The 16,613-nt window shown below is 42.9% G+C and overlaps 1 long non-coding RNA gene across 2 annotated transcripts in view; it reads right to left on the bottom strand.

Annotated features, from left to right (window-relative positions):
- LOC130284427 (uncharacterized) overlaps window positions 1–15,808 on the bottom strand; it is an 82,562-nt gene extending 66,754 nt beyond the window's left edge. For both annotated transcript variants that reach the window (XR_008847031.1, XR_008847030.1), the window contains exons 1-2: window positions 15,679–15,808; window positions 12,386–12,534 (exon numbers count right to left, since the gene is read on the bottom strand). This is a non-coding gene — a long non-coding RNA (uncharacterized LOC130284427). The remainder of the gene's footprint in view (window positions 1–12,385; window positions 12,535–15,678) is intronic.
- Window positions 15,809–16,613: the final 805 nt, after the last annotated feature.

A 16,613-nucleotide genomic window follows, 5' to 3' on the forward strand; every position in this document is an offset into this window, starting at 1 on the left:
GATGAGGAGTCTATGTTAGCCAGATGAGGAGTCTATGTTGGCCAGATGAGGAGTCTATGTTAGCCAGATGAGGAGTCTATGTTGGCCAGATGAGGAGTCTATGTTAGCCAGATGAGGAGTCTATGTTGGCCAGATGAGGAGTCTATGTTAGCCAGATGAGAAGTCTATGTTGGCCAGATGAGGAGTCTATGTTGCCTTACAAGAAGCTGGAAGAAGCCTTCAGACATTCTCCAACCAGATAAATATCTAGATCACCTTTAACGTGTCATTTACACATCCTTGCAAGGCTCTTCTACTGTCGACACATACACACATCAAAAACAGATTTATACAAAAATTTGTTACTCTATTAAAGCAGCTTATATACGTAACATGCTGTAACATCCCGAATATAAATGTGTTCCTTCCCAGATGTATATTTCATATATTCCATTCAGAAGGTATAGCGGCACACATATATATTTGAAATGCAAAACTCCATGATAAATTACTATTTATTTAAAGCTAACAGACCCATAAACACTAGTCTCCTGCAGGAGTAATTCTGCATAAAGTTTACCTTTGCATCAAATATGTGGTCATAAGTCACATTATGTAGATGGATCAATAAAGGCGCCGCAAATGGAGGGAAAAAAAATAGCATGTGGCGGATAGAGAAATCCATGCATCAAGGACGCCTTTAGAAAATGCCACTTTAATTGTTTTTCACAATTGTAGTGAGTATTACAGACATCCCCGGCTAAGTGTTTTCATATAAGGCAGGTGCCACATCGCAGGTTTGTTTAAGATCCGAAATTCTTGCATAGGTAAAAAAAATATATAAAAATAAAAAGACATTTGAAAAAATAGTTTAAATTAGCTTGTAATATACAGACTATAAGGCAGTGCTTCCCAGCCAGTGTGCCTACAGCTGTTTCAAAACTACAACTCCCAGCATGCTGGGAGTTGTAGTTTTAAAACAGCTGTAGGCACACTGGTTGGGCAACACTGTTCTAGGGGGTGAAGAGGTAGCAATCATACCAGTGTCTTGGTTCTGGAGATGTCCAAAGGCCTCTCTAGAACATAAGAAAACTCCAATATTATGTACAGTGATCCCTCAACTTACAATGGCCTCAGGTTACAATATTCTTGCTCTTTTCTAAACCATTGTAACTTGAAACCAGACTCAACATATAATGCTACAGACAGTTCAGATCATGTCAAGAACCAACCAATCAGAATGGACATTTCACTGGTAAAACACATGTATTACTGAAGTGCATGCACTGACTGGCTCTCTGGTAGCGCCCCCTACAGTACAGGGAGGTATTACATGTTCTGTACTCTTTACCTGTGCCAGAGTTCCTCTACATAGACAGTGATTACAGCTCCCAGCAGATCTTTATTATTTTTATATGTAAGGACTTACTTTATCTGTATTAGTTATCTACTTATTTTTCTTTAATCCTCACTTTTTTCCTATTTTTAGATGACATTTCGGTGGCTTCAGAACCAGTTATCCGGTTTCCATAGAGTTATGGGGGGGGGGGGAGATTTATCAAAACCTGTGTAGAGGAAGAGTGGTGCAGTTGCCTCATATCGCAACCACTCCGATTGCTTATTTAATGTTTAAAGAGGCCTGTAAAACATAAAAGAAGCAATCTGATTGGTTGCTATGGGCAATTCAGCAACTTTTGGACAGGTTTGATACATTTCTCCCATGGTCTCTACATACAATGGACATCCTGGAACCAATTATTATTACAACTTGAGGGACCTCTGTATGGCACATTATAGGTACTTTGGTGGGACCCTTTCTAGATTTTGCTCTGGGGTCCAAGATGTTGTCATTGGTTTAAAACTCTGCTGATCATTGAGCCACCATATTTTTCGATAGAGATTGAAAGTATGAAATGGCACAGAAGTATTGGCAGGTCATAAATAGAAATGAGCGAATTTCCGAAAAAATTTGGTTTGGACTGAATTTATTCATGGCAAATCACTATTAAAAATGGCTAGTTCTGACCTACAGAGAGGCTCAATAGGGGTGTAAAATACTTCACCTTGTCCTAACAAGCATAGGGAGTGTGCTTTGTAGTGAAATAATACTGTTATTCAGTATGACATGCAGTTTACAGGCATCACTTTTAGAATCACTGCCGCAGAGCGTCTGGATGTGGCAGATTTTTTATGTAATTTTTATTGAATTTTATTAGAATTTATTTAAATTTTTTGATTACCCATTCTGGTGAGTATCGAGCTGGCGGTCCTCCGCCAGGAGATATACCGCCTCTCCCAGCCCCTGCCTCTCAGAACCCCCTGACTGTAAAAGTGCAAAAATTTAATTTAATCAGTTATGGTTCATTGTTATCGCTCCAAGCTGTTCCATTGGATTCTTGTGATAATTCCACAGGTAATGTGATGTCAATGACCAAGATTTATATTAGATTCCCAAGTTTAATGTCCCAGTGTTTACTTTGAAGTAATACCGTATGACCACAAAACCCAATCTAACAAGGAGTCACATGGCGGCACAATGACAGAGCCTAGGGGTGGCAGCAGCATGAGGAGACCATAATCTGGCAGAATGACAGTCTAGAATTGGCGGCAGCAAGAGGAGACCATATAGTGGCTAAATGACACAACCTGGAGTTGGCGGCAGCATGAGGAGACCATAGGGCCTCATAATCCCTAAGATTAAAAGATGAATTTTCAAATTTAAATCGAAAATGTATGGTAGTTAGTGCTACCATAAACATTTTAGGTAATGGCTCAGCAGCATGAGTAAACCATATAGTGGCTGAATGACATAGCCTGGAGTTGGTGGAAGCATGAGGAGACCATATAGTGGCTAAACAGCACAGCCTGGAGTTGGCGGCAGCATGAGTAGAACATATAGTGGCTGAATGGCACAGCTTGGAGTTGGCAGCAGCTGGTACTGCCTTCTTCACCAAGAAATGACGGCGTGGGACTCTCCACCTCGTCTCGGCACAAGCCATCAGTTCTCTGAAATGTGCAGAGTCCACCATTTGAAAAGGGAGGGACAGCACCAGCAACTTGGACAGGAGCACATTCCACTTCTGCGCCTTTGGATGAGTTGGCGCATACTGTTGTCTCTTGGACATGGCTTCACTGATGTATTGATGGTGGAATGACTGACTAAAGGTAGGAGGAGCAGGAGCATCTGGAGCGACAGAAGGAGGGTGTGACGCACAGCTCCCTTTGGCTGAGGTGGTGGAGCCTTGGCTGGCTGCAAGAGGGAGTGGCGTGTGACTGGGTGATGCAGCAGGCTGGACCATCACATCGGAGCCACAGTTCTCCCAGGCAGCTTTATGGTGGTGCAGCATATGTTGACGCTGGGCCGTGGTGCCAACATTGGGACCCTGGCCACGCTTCACCTTCTGCCGACATTATGTGAACCTCCTCCGGATGCTTGATGAAAAACTGCAACACCGCAGAGTAGCTGATTTTCCCACCAACAGTCCGCACTAATTGACTGCTACTGCCGCCGTGTCCAGCAACCCCTATTCCGCTACCTTCCACAACACCGCCTCCCACGTAACTCTCCTCATCACTAATTGCCTGCCTAGCGGAGGCAGAGGTCTCCTCCAATTCTTGTCTGGGCAGTAGCTGCTGACTCTCCTCTATTAGATTGTCCTTACTGAATAGTGGAGCTGAAACCACAGGATAAGATACTTCTGTAGGGGAGGAAACTGCATAGGACAGAGGAAATGGGAGGACAGGGACTCCTCTCAGGCCATGCCAACTGAGGGTTGTGTCTGAGGAACCCACCGACTGTTGACTGGGGGTATCAGATGTCACTTGTGATGAAGTGGATGACCGTGTTAACCAATCGATGATGGCAGATGGGTTGCTGGTTGAGACATGACCGCTAGCTGATATTGGGAGATCAGGCCTCTCGCTGCGACTCATGCTGCCACTCACCCCTAGTCTTTTGGGACCTCTGACTGCGCCTCTGCCACTCCTCTGTGCATGTCCTGGCACTTTTCTGTCTATCATACTTAGTGCATATATGAGGGGAGTACTATACGCTTCACTATGCTTAAAACAGTATTTGTCTAGAACAGCAGCAGGTGTGTACCTTTGGCTGGCCTTTTACAGTAACTAGGTCCTTAAGACTTTATCAGGAACAAAATGGTACACTACTTAGATGTAGGTATGTGGTATGCACTTATGAGGGCAGAAAAATGCGCTACAGTACGCTTAAAAAAGTATTTGAGTACAACACCAACCGGTGAGTACTTCTGCCTGGCCTTTTACTGTACCTAAGCCCTTGACAGATTAACAGGTACAAAATAGTACACTACTTAGATGTAGGTATTTGGTATGCACTTATGAGGGCAGAAAAATGCGTTACAGTACGCTTAAAAAAGTATTTGAGTACAACACCAACCGGTGAGTACTTCTGCCTGGCCTTTTACTGTACCTAAGCCCTTGACAGATTAACAGGTACAAAATAGTACACTACTTAGATGTACATATGTGGTATGCACTTATGAGGGGAGAAAATAGGCTACAGTATGCTTAAAAAAGTATTTGAGTACAAAGCCAGCAGTACACAACAGTTCTGCAGCACACAGTCACTGGGTACTTTACCCAAAATTGCACTCTCTCTCAATCTCACTTACTTCCCTATCAGTGCTTCTAGGCAGGATTTGTGTTTGAGCTGAATTGCTGCTGTTTTTCTGTGCAACACACAGCTCTTTGCCCCTCTCTGTAATACCTCAACAACACAAAAAAAGTCCCCAGAGGATCTTAGGGACAACTATAGAAAATACAACTCCTTGGGGAATTACCCCCTTAGAGATAACCCTGACTAAAGATCCCCCTAAATAATATTTAAAACTAAACCTTTATTTCAATGGCAAAAAGTTGAAAAAAATTTGCTCAGTGGCCATTAGATGGCAGTGGTGCTTTAAAATTAATCAATTTATTTTGAGTCTGTTACACAGTCTATTAGGAATGGACTTCTGGGTATATATTATACTGTCTACAGACTAGTATAACCAGAAGACCATTTGTTGTGGAACAAAGACACAGAGTTGCGCTAAAAAACGTATTCCTCTTTCCTCTCCTAACGTTTCTCCAGCTGAGCCAGCTTGTTCAAACGTATGAGGCAACACACAGCTCTCTGCCCCTCTCTGTAATACAATGCTGTAGACAGTGATTGGGAGGTTAATCGCTGCAATAAGAATTGTTTTCTGTGAAAAACCCACTGCTCTCTGTCCAACAGAACGCTGACGTGACTAGGAGGTGAAACACTGCTGGACAAAGCTTGTCTGTGTAACACATAGCGCTGTCTGTCCTATCTCTCTGAAGTGAAAGGATGAAGTGACTAGCCGGAATATGAATGCATAGGGCTGTGACATCACATGGGTGACTGGCTGCTGATAGGCTGCATCCTGCATGTGATTCAGGGTCATCCTGCCTACCCTTGTTCCTGCCTTCCCAGGATTCCTTGCTCCATGCCCTCACATATGGATCCGCTATTTTAGATGCCCTGGAGCCTGGACCGCACTAAATGGAGTTTAATGAAGCGATTCGCACAAAAGAATCGCGGCAATATTCATGTTCGTTACAAATCAAATTTTTCATGAAATTCGTAACAAATTCGGATTCATCAGAATCTTTAGTCATAAAGATTCATCTTTAGTCATAATGTTAACTCAGGAATGATCCAACTGGATGGCAGCCATTTTCATTCTCTTTACAGTCTATTAGTCCAAAGTTAGACCTCCATATATATATATATATATATATATATATATATATACATATATAATCCAAAAATAAGCAGCACATCAAGAAAGATGAAGGTCTGTAGGCAGGGTGCACGCATGCTGGAGCCACTACTACTATTATATATACTGTATATACTCGAGTATAAGCCGAGTTTTTCAGCACGATTTTTCGTGCTGAAAACACCCCCCTCGGCTTATACTCGAGTGAACTCCCCCACCTGCAGTGGTCTTCAACCTGCGGACTTCCAGAGGTTTCAAAACTACAACTCCCAGCAAGCCTGGGCAGCCATCGGCTGTCCGGGCTTGCTGGGAGTTGTAGTTTTGAAACCTCCGGAGGTCCGCAGGTTGAAGACCACTGCGGCCTTCAACATCATCCAGCCCCCTCTCACCCCCTTTGGTTCTGAGTACTCACCTCCGCTCGTAGCTGGTCCGGTCCTGCAGGGCTGTCCGGTGAGGAGGTGGTCCGGTGGGATAGTGGTTCCGGGCTGCTATCTTCACCGGGGAGGCCTCTTCTAAGCGCTTCGGGCCCGGCCTCAGAATAGTCACGTTGCCTTGACAACGACGCAGAGGTGCGTTCATTGCCAACGTACTTCTGCGTCGTTGTCAAGGCAACGCCTCTATTCCGGGCCGGAAGCGCGGAGAAGAGGCGCCCCCAGAGGCGCCCCCGGAACCACTATCCCACCGGACCACCTCCTCACCGGACAGCCCTGCAGGACCGGACCAGCGCCGAGCGGAGGTGAGTACTCAGAACTAAAGGGGGTGAGAGGGGGCTGGATGATGTTGAAGGCCGCAGTGGTCTTCAACCTGCGGACCTCCGGAGGTTTCAAAACTACAACTCCCAGCAAGCCCGGACAGCCGATGGCTGCCCGGGCTTGCTGGGAGTTGTAGTTTTGAAACCTCTGGAGGTCCGCAGGTTGAAGACCACTGAGGGCGAATGATGAGAAGAGGATGATGAAGGGGGGGTGTGGGGATGATGAAGGGGGGTGGGGATGATGACAAGGGGATGATGAAGGGGGGGTGTGGGATGATTACAAGGGGATGATGAAGGGGGGATGTGTGGGATGATAAGGGGATTGAAGGGGGGATGTGCGGGATGATAAGGGGATGATGAAGGGGGGATGTGTGGGATGATAAGGGGATGATGAAGGGGGGATGTGTGGGATGATGACAAGGGGATGATGAAGGGGGGATGTGTGGGATGATAAGGGGATGATGAAGGGGGGATGTGTGGGATGATGACAAGGGGATGATGATGAGGATGTTAATGACGGGTCTGGATGATGACAGGGGGGGATGATGTATTTCCCACCCTAGGCTTATACTCGAGTCAATAACTTTTCCTGGGATTTTGGGTTGAAATTAGGGGGTCTCGGCTTATACTCGGGTCGGCTTATACTCGAGTATATACGGTGTATATATATATATATATATATATATATATATATATATATATATATATATATATATTACTACTATTATATATATATATAAGAATTGTCACAACCTCTTACTAGGCCTCGTGGGCCTTCAGCTCAAGGTCTCTCCAAACTCAACTCACTACTCTCTTGGCAAATGTCCTCCCATCCTAGTGGCTTCCAGGGCCATGGAATAGGCTCTTCTTCAGTCTCAGTAGCACTAACCTTGCTATTCCCAGCTGTTTAGTCTTTCTCCACTGACCTGCGTCTTTAATCTACCATTCTAGTAGCTCACTGTAAATCATGGTCAGTCAGTTGCACTATCCTTTCTGACCCCCTGAGGTACAGCTCTCAGTATTTCAGTGGGTAGAGCTCTATCACTCACACAGCACTGCCAAGCTGGTAGAATCAGCAGGCAAGGGGCTTTCAGAGTTTAGTCCACGGGTAAGAAACCAAGAGAGTAAGAGGGTCCAAATCAGAAGGGAGAGGATGTAAATGGAGAATTTAGCAAACGTTAAAGTTTTGTCCAGGAAACTCTATGCTTTACATGATACAGCAGTGGGCCAGTAATTCTTTAAAAGTAAGCTAGCAATACATAAAGCATTGCTGGCACAGATTCCCTGGGTTAGGCACAGTATATACATATATATATATATATATATATATATATATGCACTTATACGGTATACAGTGATGTGTTATGCATTACGGTTTACTACACTCCCCGCAGAGGTGATACTATGTATTGCAATACCTTACACTGCATTGAAGGAAGGTTTTGAACCTGCCCCAGGGAGTGTAGGGACAAATCAGCTGTTGAATCTTAAATAAATTTCACATCTGTTTCTAAAGAAACCTCCCAAAATGAAGATGTATTCATTATTTTTGCCTTTTTCTTCATCCCTTGCTGCAGCTAGCCATGTCACCACTTTCATTATTAAGGAGCCAGCATCCCTTAAAGGAAAACTGTCACCAAGTTCCCCCTCACTAAACCCAATACACTGGGTTATAGTGTGGGTGAACAGGAATCCAATGAGGGGTCACTTACTTTTCTTCCTCCAGTTGCCGCCAAGTTATGCGCCGTTAAGTTCCGTTGTCTGGCTCCTGCATTGTGCTTCAAGGCGGGCCCCCACCGGCTGTCATCCCCTGATGCGTCCTAAGCTCGCCCCCTTACTTAGCACAATTTTTGCCTTCAACTCCACGCCCTAGTGACGTGGAGTCTCATGCCCCATAAACGCAGCACTCTGTCTGCAAAGCGCATGTGTCTAAGCCTTTCACCCTCTCGCTGAAGCCTCGCTACTCCCGACTTCTGGGTGTAGAAAGGGACCGGCGCATGTGCAGTAACAATGGCCAGAGCTCTGGCCATTGTTACTTTGCATGTGCTCTGCCTTAAACAGTCACATAGATGGTGATAATTTAACCACCGCACTGCCCACTCATGTCCCCAAGGGGTTGACAATTTCCCCTTGTATGCAAGGCAGCTTTTAAAGAGGCAATGGCATTATCAACTAAAGATGGTTTGGGAGCAACAATGTATAAAACGTGTTTTCCTTATCTTTACCAGTTGCACCCATTGCACTCCCTATCATTACATGCCTGTGCTACCCAAGCTTAATTCAGACCTATGACCAGCAGTGCCGCCTCCTCATCATCGTGCCAATAATTCCAAGATTTCCATTTATAGGTAACCCTCTAAATAGGAAACTACTCTAAATGATTTTTGCATCCTAAAAATTATTTTTTTACCTTCAAATTTTTATACTATTTTCTATTCACTCTTACGTAGCTTTAAAAAAATAAAAATAAATTAAGAATCTTTTTGAATACAACCGGTGTCAGATTTTACTCTTGCCCGTTCTACATGTTTGGGTTAACAGAGACGTCTCATTTCAAATGTGATATTATCCAGTTGTTAGCCTTTTGTGTATTTATTCATCATGTGCATACCATGAATATCATAATAGGTAAACCGTGATTTTAAGGGTTTCCTTGACCCATTTAAAAAAAAAACAAAAAAAAAAAAACATACAGCGTCTTAATGAAATCCGAAATAAAACAATTCACCATGGGGCCTCATTGGCGGCGGCACATTTATACGGACACATGTTTTTTTTATGCTTTGTCAATTACATTTGAAATAGAGAATGTTTGCTTCATTCTCCCTAAAAAATGGGAAACTTGGATCAGAAAACAACCTATTTTCTTATTAGGTTCAGGAGTCAAAGGACTCAGCTAGGAGCCGTAGGCTTCAAGAGCATAGAAGATTAAGACATATATTGGATTCATGATGGAGGGCATGAAGTTCATATTCAAAATAAAACAGAATATTATTCATATTCCTTTTAAAATTCAGATTGCCAGGTGACCTGTGACATGTCAGTACTGTATTACATTTTCAATGAGCGCTATGTGTGAAGCTGCTAGATGAGGAAAGGGCTCAGGTTCCCCCAACTAAGATATAGTCGTCTGAATTTTAGGTGTAAATAGGGGCAGAAAAACAAATTTATTTCTAATAAAGCAGCCATGTCAACATAGAGTTACTGGATTTTTAATTTAATTTACTTATTTTTTAATTTATTTTATTTATTTTTACGAATTGCAAATTTCTCTATGTCAACATTGAACCCCTGTGTACGATATATATATATATATATATATATATATATATATATATATATATATTATTTAAAAAAAGACAAATTAATCTTTATGTTTTAAAACGCATTTTCGAGCAAGTGCCAGTGTAATTTAAGCGCAGTTTTTTTCATTGTCGGGAATTAGATTTGGCTAGTTCACCATCTGCTAAAGCGATATTATTGAAAGCATATATGCATGCATACAAGAATACTGATTTTCATATATATTAAAACCCATAACTGCGGCGGGAGATGGAGCTTTCAGCCTGTTACGGCTCATATTTAAAAGTTTGCTGGGCTTAGTTGTAATTCAGATTGACGACATTTTTATTTTATTTTATTTTTTCAAAGGGAAAGGAAAAGAATGGGGGATAGAGCGTGTAGGGAATCGTTTGGGAGTTATTTATTTAATTTTTTTGACATTGTTGATTTGCCTAAGTGCGATAGATGATCTTCAGATTTCTTCTGTAAGAAATATTAGCGTTCTATGATGGCGTGTTGTAAATTGGGTACTTTTAAGAGATTTACAAATTTTAAAATTATTTACAATTTGACATAGTAATTTTTCGAAATTTTGTTTTCTGTGATTTTATATAATTGTTCTTGATCTAGACCAGTGGTCTCCAAACTTTGAACCTACAGATGTGCAAAACGACAACTCACATCATGCCTGGACAGCCGTTGGCTGTCCGGGCATGCTGGGATTTGTAGTTTTGCAACATCCGAAGTAGAGGCGTAACTTGTAGTTTCTGGGCCCCAATACAAAATTTGTAATAAGACTCCATGTCTACTATGTGCCATTTCTGATACTGGTGTTTTCTTATGGGCTACCCTTGCTACCTTTGCGCCCCCTATGATCTGTACTGTCATTGCCTCAGATCTAGTTCAACAATATATCTCTTAAAGGAATACCCCACCCCTAGACATGTTATCCCCTATCCAAAGGACAGGGGATAACAGGTCTGATAGCGGGGGGCCCTGCCACTGGGAACCCTCCGTACCAGCACTGCAGCGTTGCGGTCATAGTAGCCTGGGGCTTCCGTGATCGGGACGTCACACCACACCACCCATTCCTGTCTATGAGAGGGGCATGACGGCTAGTACAAAGCCGTCACGCCTCCTCCCATAGGCATGAATGGAGGGGACATGGCGGCTGTGATTGCCAGTCATCCGGCTTGGAATGGAGTTCGCTCTAGCGGCCAGACTCCCGTGATCAGGCATGTTATGCCCTGTCCTTTGGATAGGGGATAACATGTCTATTGGTGGAGCCCCCCTTTAAGTCATAGCCAAACCTGTCACCTGTATAATGCTGCCCAAACCTTTGGCAGCCTGAAAACAGGTGCAGCAAGCAGGGTTGAACACTGTTTAAAGGGGTATTCCGGTGGAAAACAAACTTTCTTTTTTATTTTTTAGGAACTGGTGCCAGAAAGTTGCACAGATTTGTAAATTACTTCTCTTAAAAAATCTTAATCTTTTCAGTACTTTTTAGCAGCTGTATGCTACAGAGGAAAATCTTTATAATTTAAGTTTCTTTTTTGTGTTGTCCACAGTGCTCTCTGCTGACATCTGATGCCCATATCAGGAACTGTCCAGGGCAGGAGAAAATCCCCATAGCAAACCTATGCTGCTCTGGACAGTTCCTGACATGGACAGAGGTGTCAGCAGAGAGCACTGTGGACAACACAAAAAAGAAATTCAAAAAGTAAAGAATTTCCTCTGTAGCATACAGGCCCTAAAAAGTACTGGAAGGAGTAAGATTTTTTAATAGAAGTAATTTACAAATCTGTTAAACTTTCTGGCACCAGTTCATTAAAAAAAAAAAGTTTTCCACCGAAGTACCCCTTAAACTCTAAAATGCTCAGTCATTTCAGAGGAATAATAGTTTTAAAAAGCCACTGGAACCAGGTAAATAGACATAGTGGTGGACCCTGCAGCTGCTTTCAACCCTACCGGCCCAATGTGACACATCTCTCCGTCTCATTGCTTTGCTATCTTAGAAATGAAATAAACAATGTGAATATCTGCTTGTGGCGAGTGCTCCATCCTTTTTTCTACCTTTCATGAATTTGTGTGCTGAACTATATGCCTGATTGATGTTGAGCACCCTGCCTTATCATCTATTGGTCGTCTGCGCTTAAGTTCCAACTAATAGTTTTTATACTTCTCCACTACCATTAGCCATCACAATGTGCCTGGTGTTTCCTATTAATCTTCTCCTGTAACTCCATATAAAAATGTCAGCAGTGTGTTTTAGAGCTCAAATTTGCTGACAGAGTCCCTTTAAATGTTGTATGCAAATGGAATTCTCTACCAGTATTCTTGTAATGACAAATTAGCACCACCCTTCTGGACATGTGGTTGGGGTCGCAACACTGGGATCCCGACTGATTGAAGTTTGCTTTTTGAATGAAACATCTGTCAAGCCTGGGCATAGCGCTTGCCAATCTCTGGTCGTTCCTTTGAATACAGCTGCAGTGTGCATGCTTGACCAACCCTTCATTACAAATGGCCACATGGGTCACCTTTCAATGGGGAAGCAAGCACCAAATAGGTCCTTACTCCACCCATAGCTGGGTATTAGAAGCTGTCTTACCTCTCCTCAGCAACAAGGTTCCTGTTAGTTTGAAGGTGTGATCTTTGGTTTCTTTCTTTGGATCTGAATGCCATTTGCAGATCTTTGTGATTCCCTTTGTCTCTACCAGGCACTGCATGAGAGAATCTGCATTCCGTCTCCTTGTCTATCTGTACCCAGAGACAAAAACAGATGGTTAGAAAATAGCAACACGTGTTACTGAATAATTATCTTTGGAGGCCTCTCTATCTGTAGATTTGCATTGGCCCTGAGACTGAAGGTTACTTGTTACATATATACAACAGGATTTGTGATATCCCAGTATGGGATTGCATCTCATAGTCCTATCAGCTTAAGTCCCTGCACGTCCCCAGGGCTCACCTGCATTGTACCCCTATAATCTGTATAAGTGTATATTATGTGTAAAGGACCTTTGATATGGTCACGTGGTTATTGATCACATGATAAACCTTGTCACATGTTAAAGTCACATATTTTGTTACCCAGAGAGCACCAGGTGACCAGATGACCCACAGCTAGCCTATGGGCTCCTTGCACAGCCCCCCTTTATAAGGAAGGGAGGAGCTGCAATATGCCTCTTTTGCTCTTCAACCACACTTTCTGGTGAGGTCAAGTCCAGTCCAGACGTCTCAGAGCCAGTGTCCAGCACATCTGGAGGCCTAAATTACAGCCACAAGTCTGTAAGTCAAGTCATCCCTGTCTGCTGTCACTATCTTCAGTCAAGTCAAGTCTAATATAGTCAGCGTGGCTGTCCTAAAGTCTGTCAAAGTCACTGCAAGTCCCAGCAAGCTGCGTGGTCCCCTGTGTTACTGGTCACCTCTCTGGGATCCTGGCCTAGCTGTAAAGACTATTACCATCTGTCTACTTCAGCAAAGCTACCATTAACCCTGACCTGGCCTTGGACTTTTATTTGCCCTGTCTAACTAGGACAAGCGGTGCTACCGTTCGGGTGGCGTCACAAACATTTAGGGGTTAACACCATCTTCCCCTGGACTACAACATCTGCCCCATCCACCTCACATCGCACCCCTATGGCGCAACACAGATTCATTTAACCTACTTTAGTCTGATCAAAGTTGAGTCTTTTTATGTAGGTTCCTGATCGCTAGGAATAACGGTTCTGGAGCAAGAAGTGGTCAATATCACTGCGCATTTCCTGCACATCTCTCCCAGATATGGTACTGATAAGGAATCTCACTATGATTTGTTTGGCCTGCTGCTGTTTGCTACATAGCCTGTTTTTTCTGCAGATAGTTATTGCTTTAAAACCTTCAAACCATTTATGTTTTAATAGTTCTTTAAATGTATCCTCAGATAAAAGTTAGCTCCTTAACATTCCACCCACCATGTTTACAGTGAAGATGGAAGACATAGCCAAGAGAGGGGACAGTCAGGTTTCATCACACCTGAGACAGATATGGGCAATTTTTATGGTGATCACGGCGCTGTTTGGAATTTGGAGGGTTCACCCAAAAGGTCTTGAGTCCAAACTGCTCTAGGAAGGAGTATTGTTTAGCCTGAGGAGGAGAAACCTGAACGAGAAAGCTTCTGCATTCACTTATCTCTTCATGGATCCATGGTCAGAGTTAGCTCAGTGTGGCTGCGACATCACATAAATTCTTTAGCGTACATAGGGTATGGAGTCCTAAACCTGTCAGTACAGTTTGAACTAATTGGGCTGAACTCTGTTTGCAACTTCATCGTCACTAGCAACCCCACTGCGACATGCAAAGAGTGCGGTAGGAACATTTTAGCCAGTATATCTGCTAGTGAGGTATTTATAAAGGGGACAGTGACCAACTTCTCACGCATCTGCTTAAGAAGTATAAAAAGTTTAACAGATTCATAAATTCTGTTAAAAAATCTTTATCCTTCCTGTACTTACCAGCTGTTGTATGCTCCACGGGAAGTTCTTTTCTTTTTGAATTTCCTTTCTGTCTGACCACAGTGTTCTCTGCTGACACCTTGTCAGCAAAGAGCATTGTGGTCAGACACAAAGGAAATTCAAAAATAAAAGAACTTTTTGTGGAGCATACAACAGCTGATAAGTACAGGAAGGCTTAACATTTTTTATTAGAAGTAATTTACAAATCTGTTTAACATTCTGGCACCAGTTGATTTAGAATTTTTTTTTTTTTGCAGGGGAGTACCCGTTTAACTTTAAACTTCAGGTTAGCATTTCCACCGTGATATGTGGCATCATCACTATCTGCTTCCCCAAGGCACTACTACTCCCAGCTAGCCTGCAGTACAACACCTAACATCCCATTGATTTCTACAAAAGTACTGAGCTGCAATGCCAACTGAGGGGTGCAGGTCTTGATAAATAGTATCTTGGCAGCCACGAAGTCTTTAGGTTCAGCCTGAAGCAAAGCTAAGCAAGGATAGCAATGGGATATGAGTGAGACTTTTCCCACAGTCTGTCTCTTTATAACTCTCCTTTTTCTTTAGTATGCGGACAAGGGAAGACCTCTCCAGCCCCATGTGATCCTGGGTCTTGGCCTAACTATGAAAGGAGTAGCGATGAGCGTCATATACCATATTAGAATTTGCGATATTTCGCAAATATATGGACGAATATTTGTGAAATTTGCATATTCAACATATTTGCGGCTATTTTCGCTTTGCAAAAATACGCATGTGCATGCGCGTATTCGCATGCATGTAACTATGTACCAATCTGTGTAAATAATCTATCTATCTATCGATCTTGGTCTATTCTTGGTCTATACAGAAGTGATAATGGGTCTATGACATTTTTAATTTTGAATATTGTCATGTCATATTCGCAAATATCGTCACTATCTATCTACCTATCTAATTTTAGTGACGATATTCGTGAATATTCGCTCTCCAGTCTAATACAGTAAATAGTATAGGAACCTTCTTTAGACCACAAGATTGAAGCAGGGAGGGAGGAGATCACTGTGATGTGTTCTGTGGGGGAAAAAAATAACGAATATTCGTAATTACATATATTAGTGCTATATTCGCCATATTCGCTAATATGCGAAATTCACAATAAATATTTGGATTGCGAATATTCGCACTAACACTAGAAAGGAGGATGTGTAACCTTTCACAACTAAGTTCCTCTTACATGTTCCCATATAAAGTGTATGGACATATGTGAAATACGTGGGTTTTATATAAAACCCACACACAGCTGAAAACAGGGTACAACAGCATAGCATCATATTACATTAATAATACATAGTGAATAACACCATACAAATCATGACTATACATTATTATAGGGAACAAACCAATGCACAGGCCCTGTGGTAACTTACGGTACATAGTGAGGAGGAGATTTTTAAAACCTGTGCAGAGGAAAGGGAGACAAGTTGCCCATAGCAACCAGATTGCCTGTTTAATTCTTAACAAGACCTCTGAAAAATGAAAGAAGTGATCTGATTGGTTGCTATGGGCAACTGGTCAGCTTTTCCTCAGCACAGGTTTTGATAAATCTACCCCTGAAACTCTGTAGATCAGTGCTTCTCAACCAGGGTCCCTACAGCTGTTGCAAAACTACAACCCCCAGCATGCTGGGATTTGTAGTGTTGCAACTACAGGGTGGATGTGTGGTGTCCCGGTACCGCATCTTATACGGTACCTATGTATGTGTGGGTCCCCATAGCCAGAGTCCCTAGGACGTAGGGATCCCTGTTGTGTAGCCTACCCCTTGTCGCATCTATTCCAACTAATAGCCTAGTAATTTATGTAAGGGTAATGTAAATATAGTAATATATATGTAAATAAATGGTTAATTACCGGTTCCATAGTGTTGCAGGACCTGCGGGTCACGTGACTAGGTAAACTCTATGGTATTCTGCTTAAGGACCTTTGGAGGCCCGGTGACGTATGCAATCCCATTACTCTGTGTAATGGTGAGTGACACATGTTCGGACCAATCGGATTCACCCGCCCCCTGCCCATATAAGGGAGCGGTGGCCATCTTTTCTCTCTCTTGTTCCTGGGCTGTCAAACGAGAAGGATCTGCGCAGCAGCTATCGCAGTGAGTTAGGCCCGAGCCGTGCGGCAACGGCTGAGTAATTCAGAATATAGAGTGTATCAATTTCCAGACACTCTGCAGCATCACCGGACCTAATATAACCCCTAAATCCGGACGGATCTGCAAATATCTACCCTAAATTCAGAGACTTTCTAAATAGCTGAAGGTCCGCAACAACTGTCAGTCACTGAGCAATATAAGGACTGTTTGTAC

Source organism: Hyla sarda, chromosome 8, assembly GCF_029499605.1.
Source record: "Hyla sarda isolate aHylSar1 chromosome 8, aHylSar1.hap1, whole genome shotgun sequence".
In the NCBI taxonomy this organism is placed as follows: domain Eukaryota; kingdom Metazoa; phylum Chordata; class Amphibia; order Anura; family Hylidae; genus Hyla; species Hyla sarda.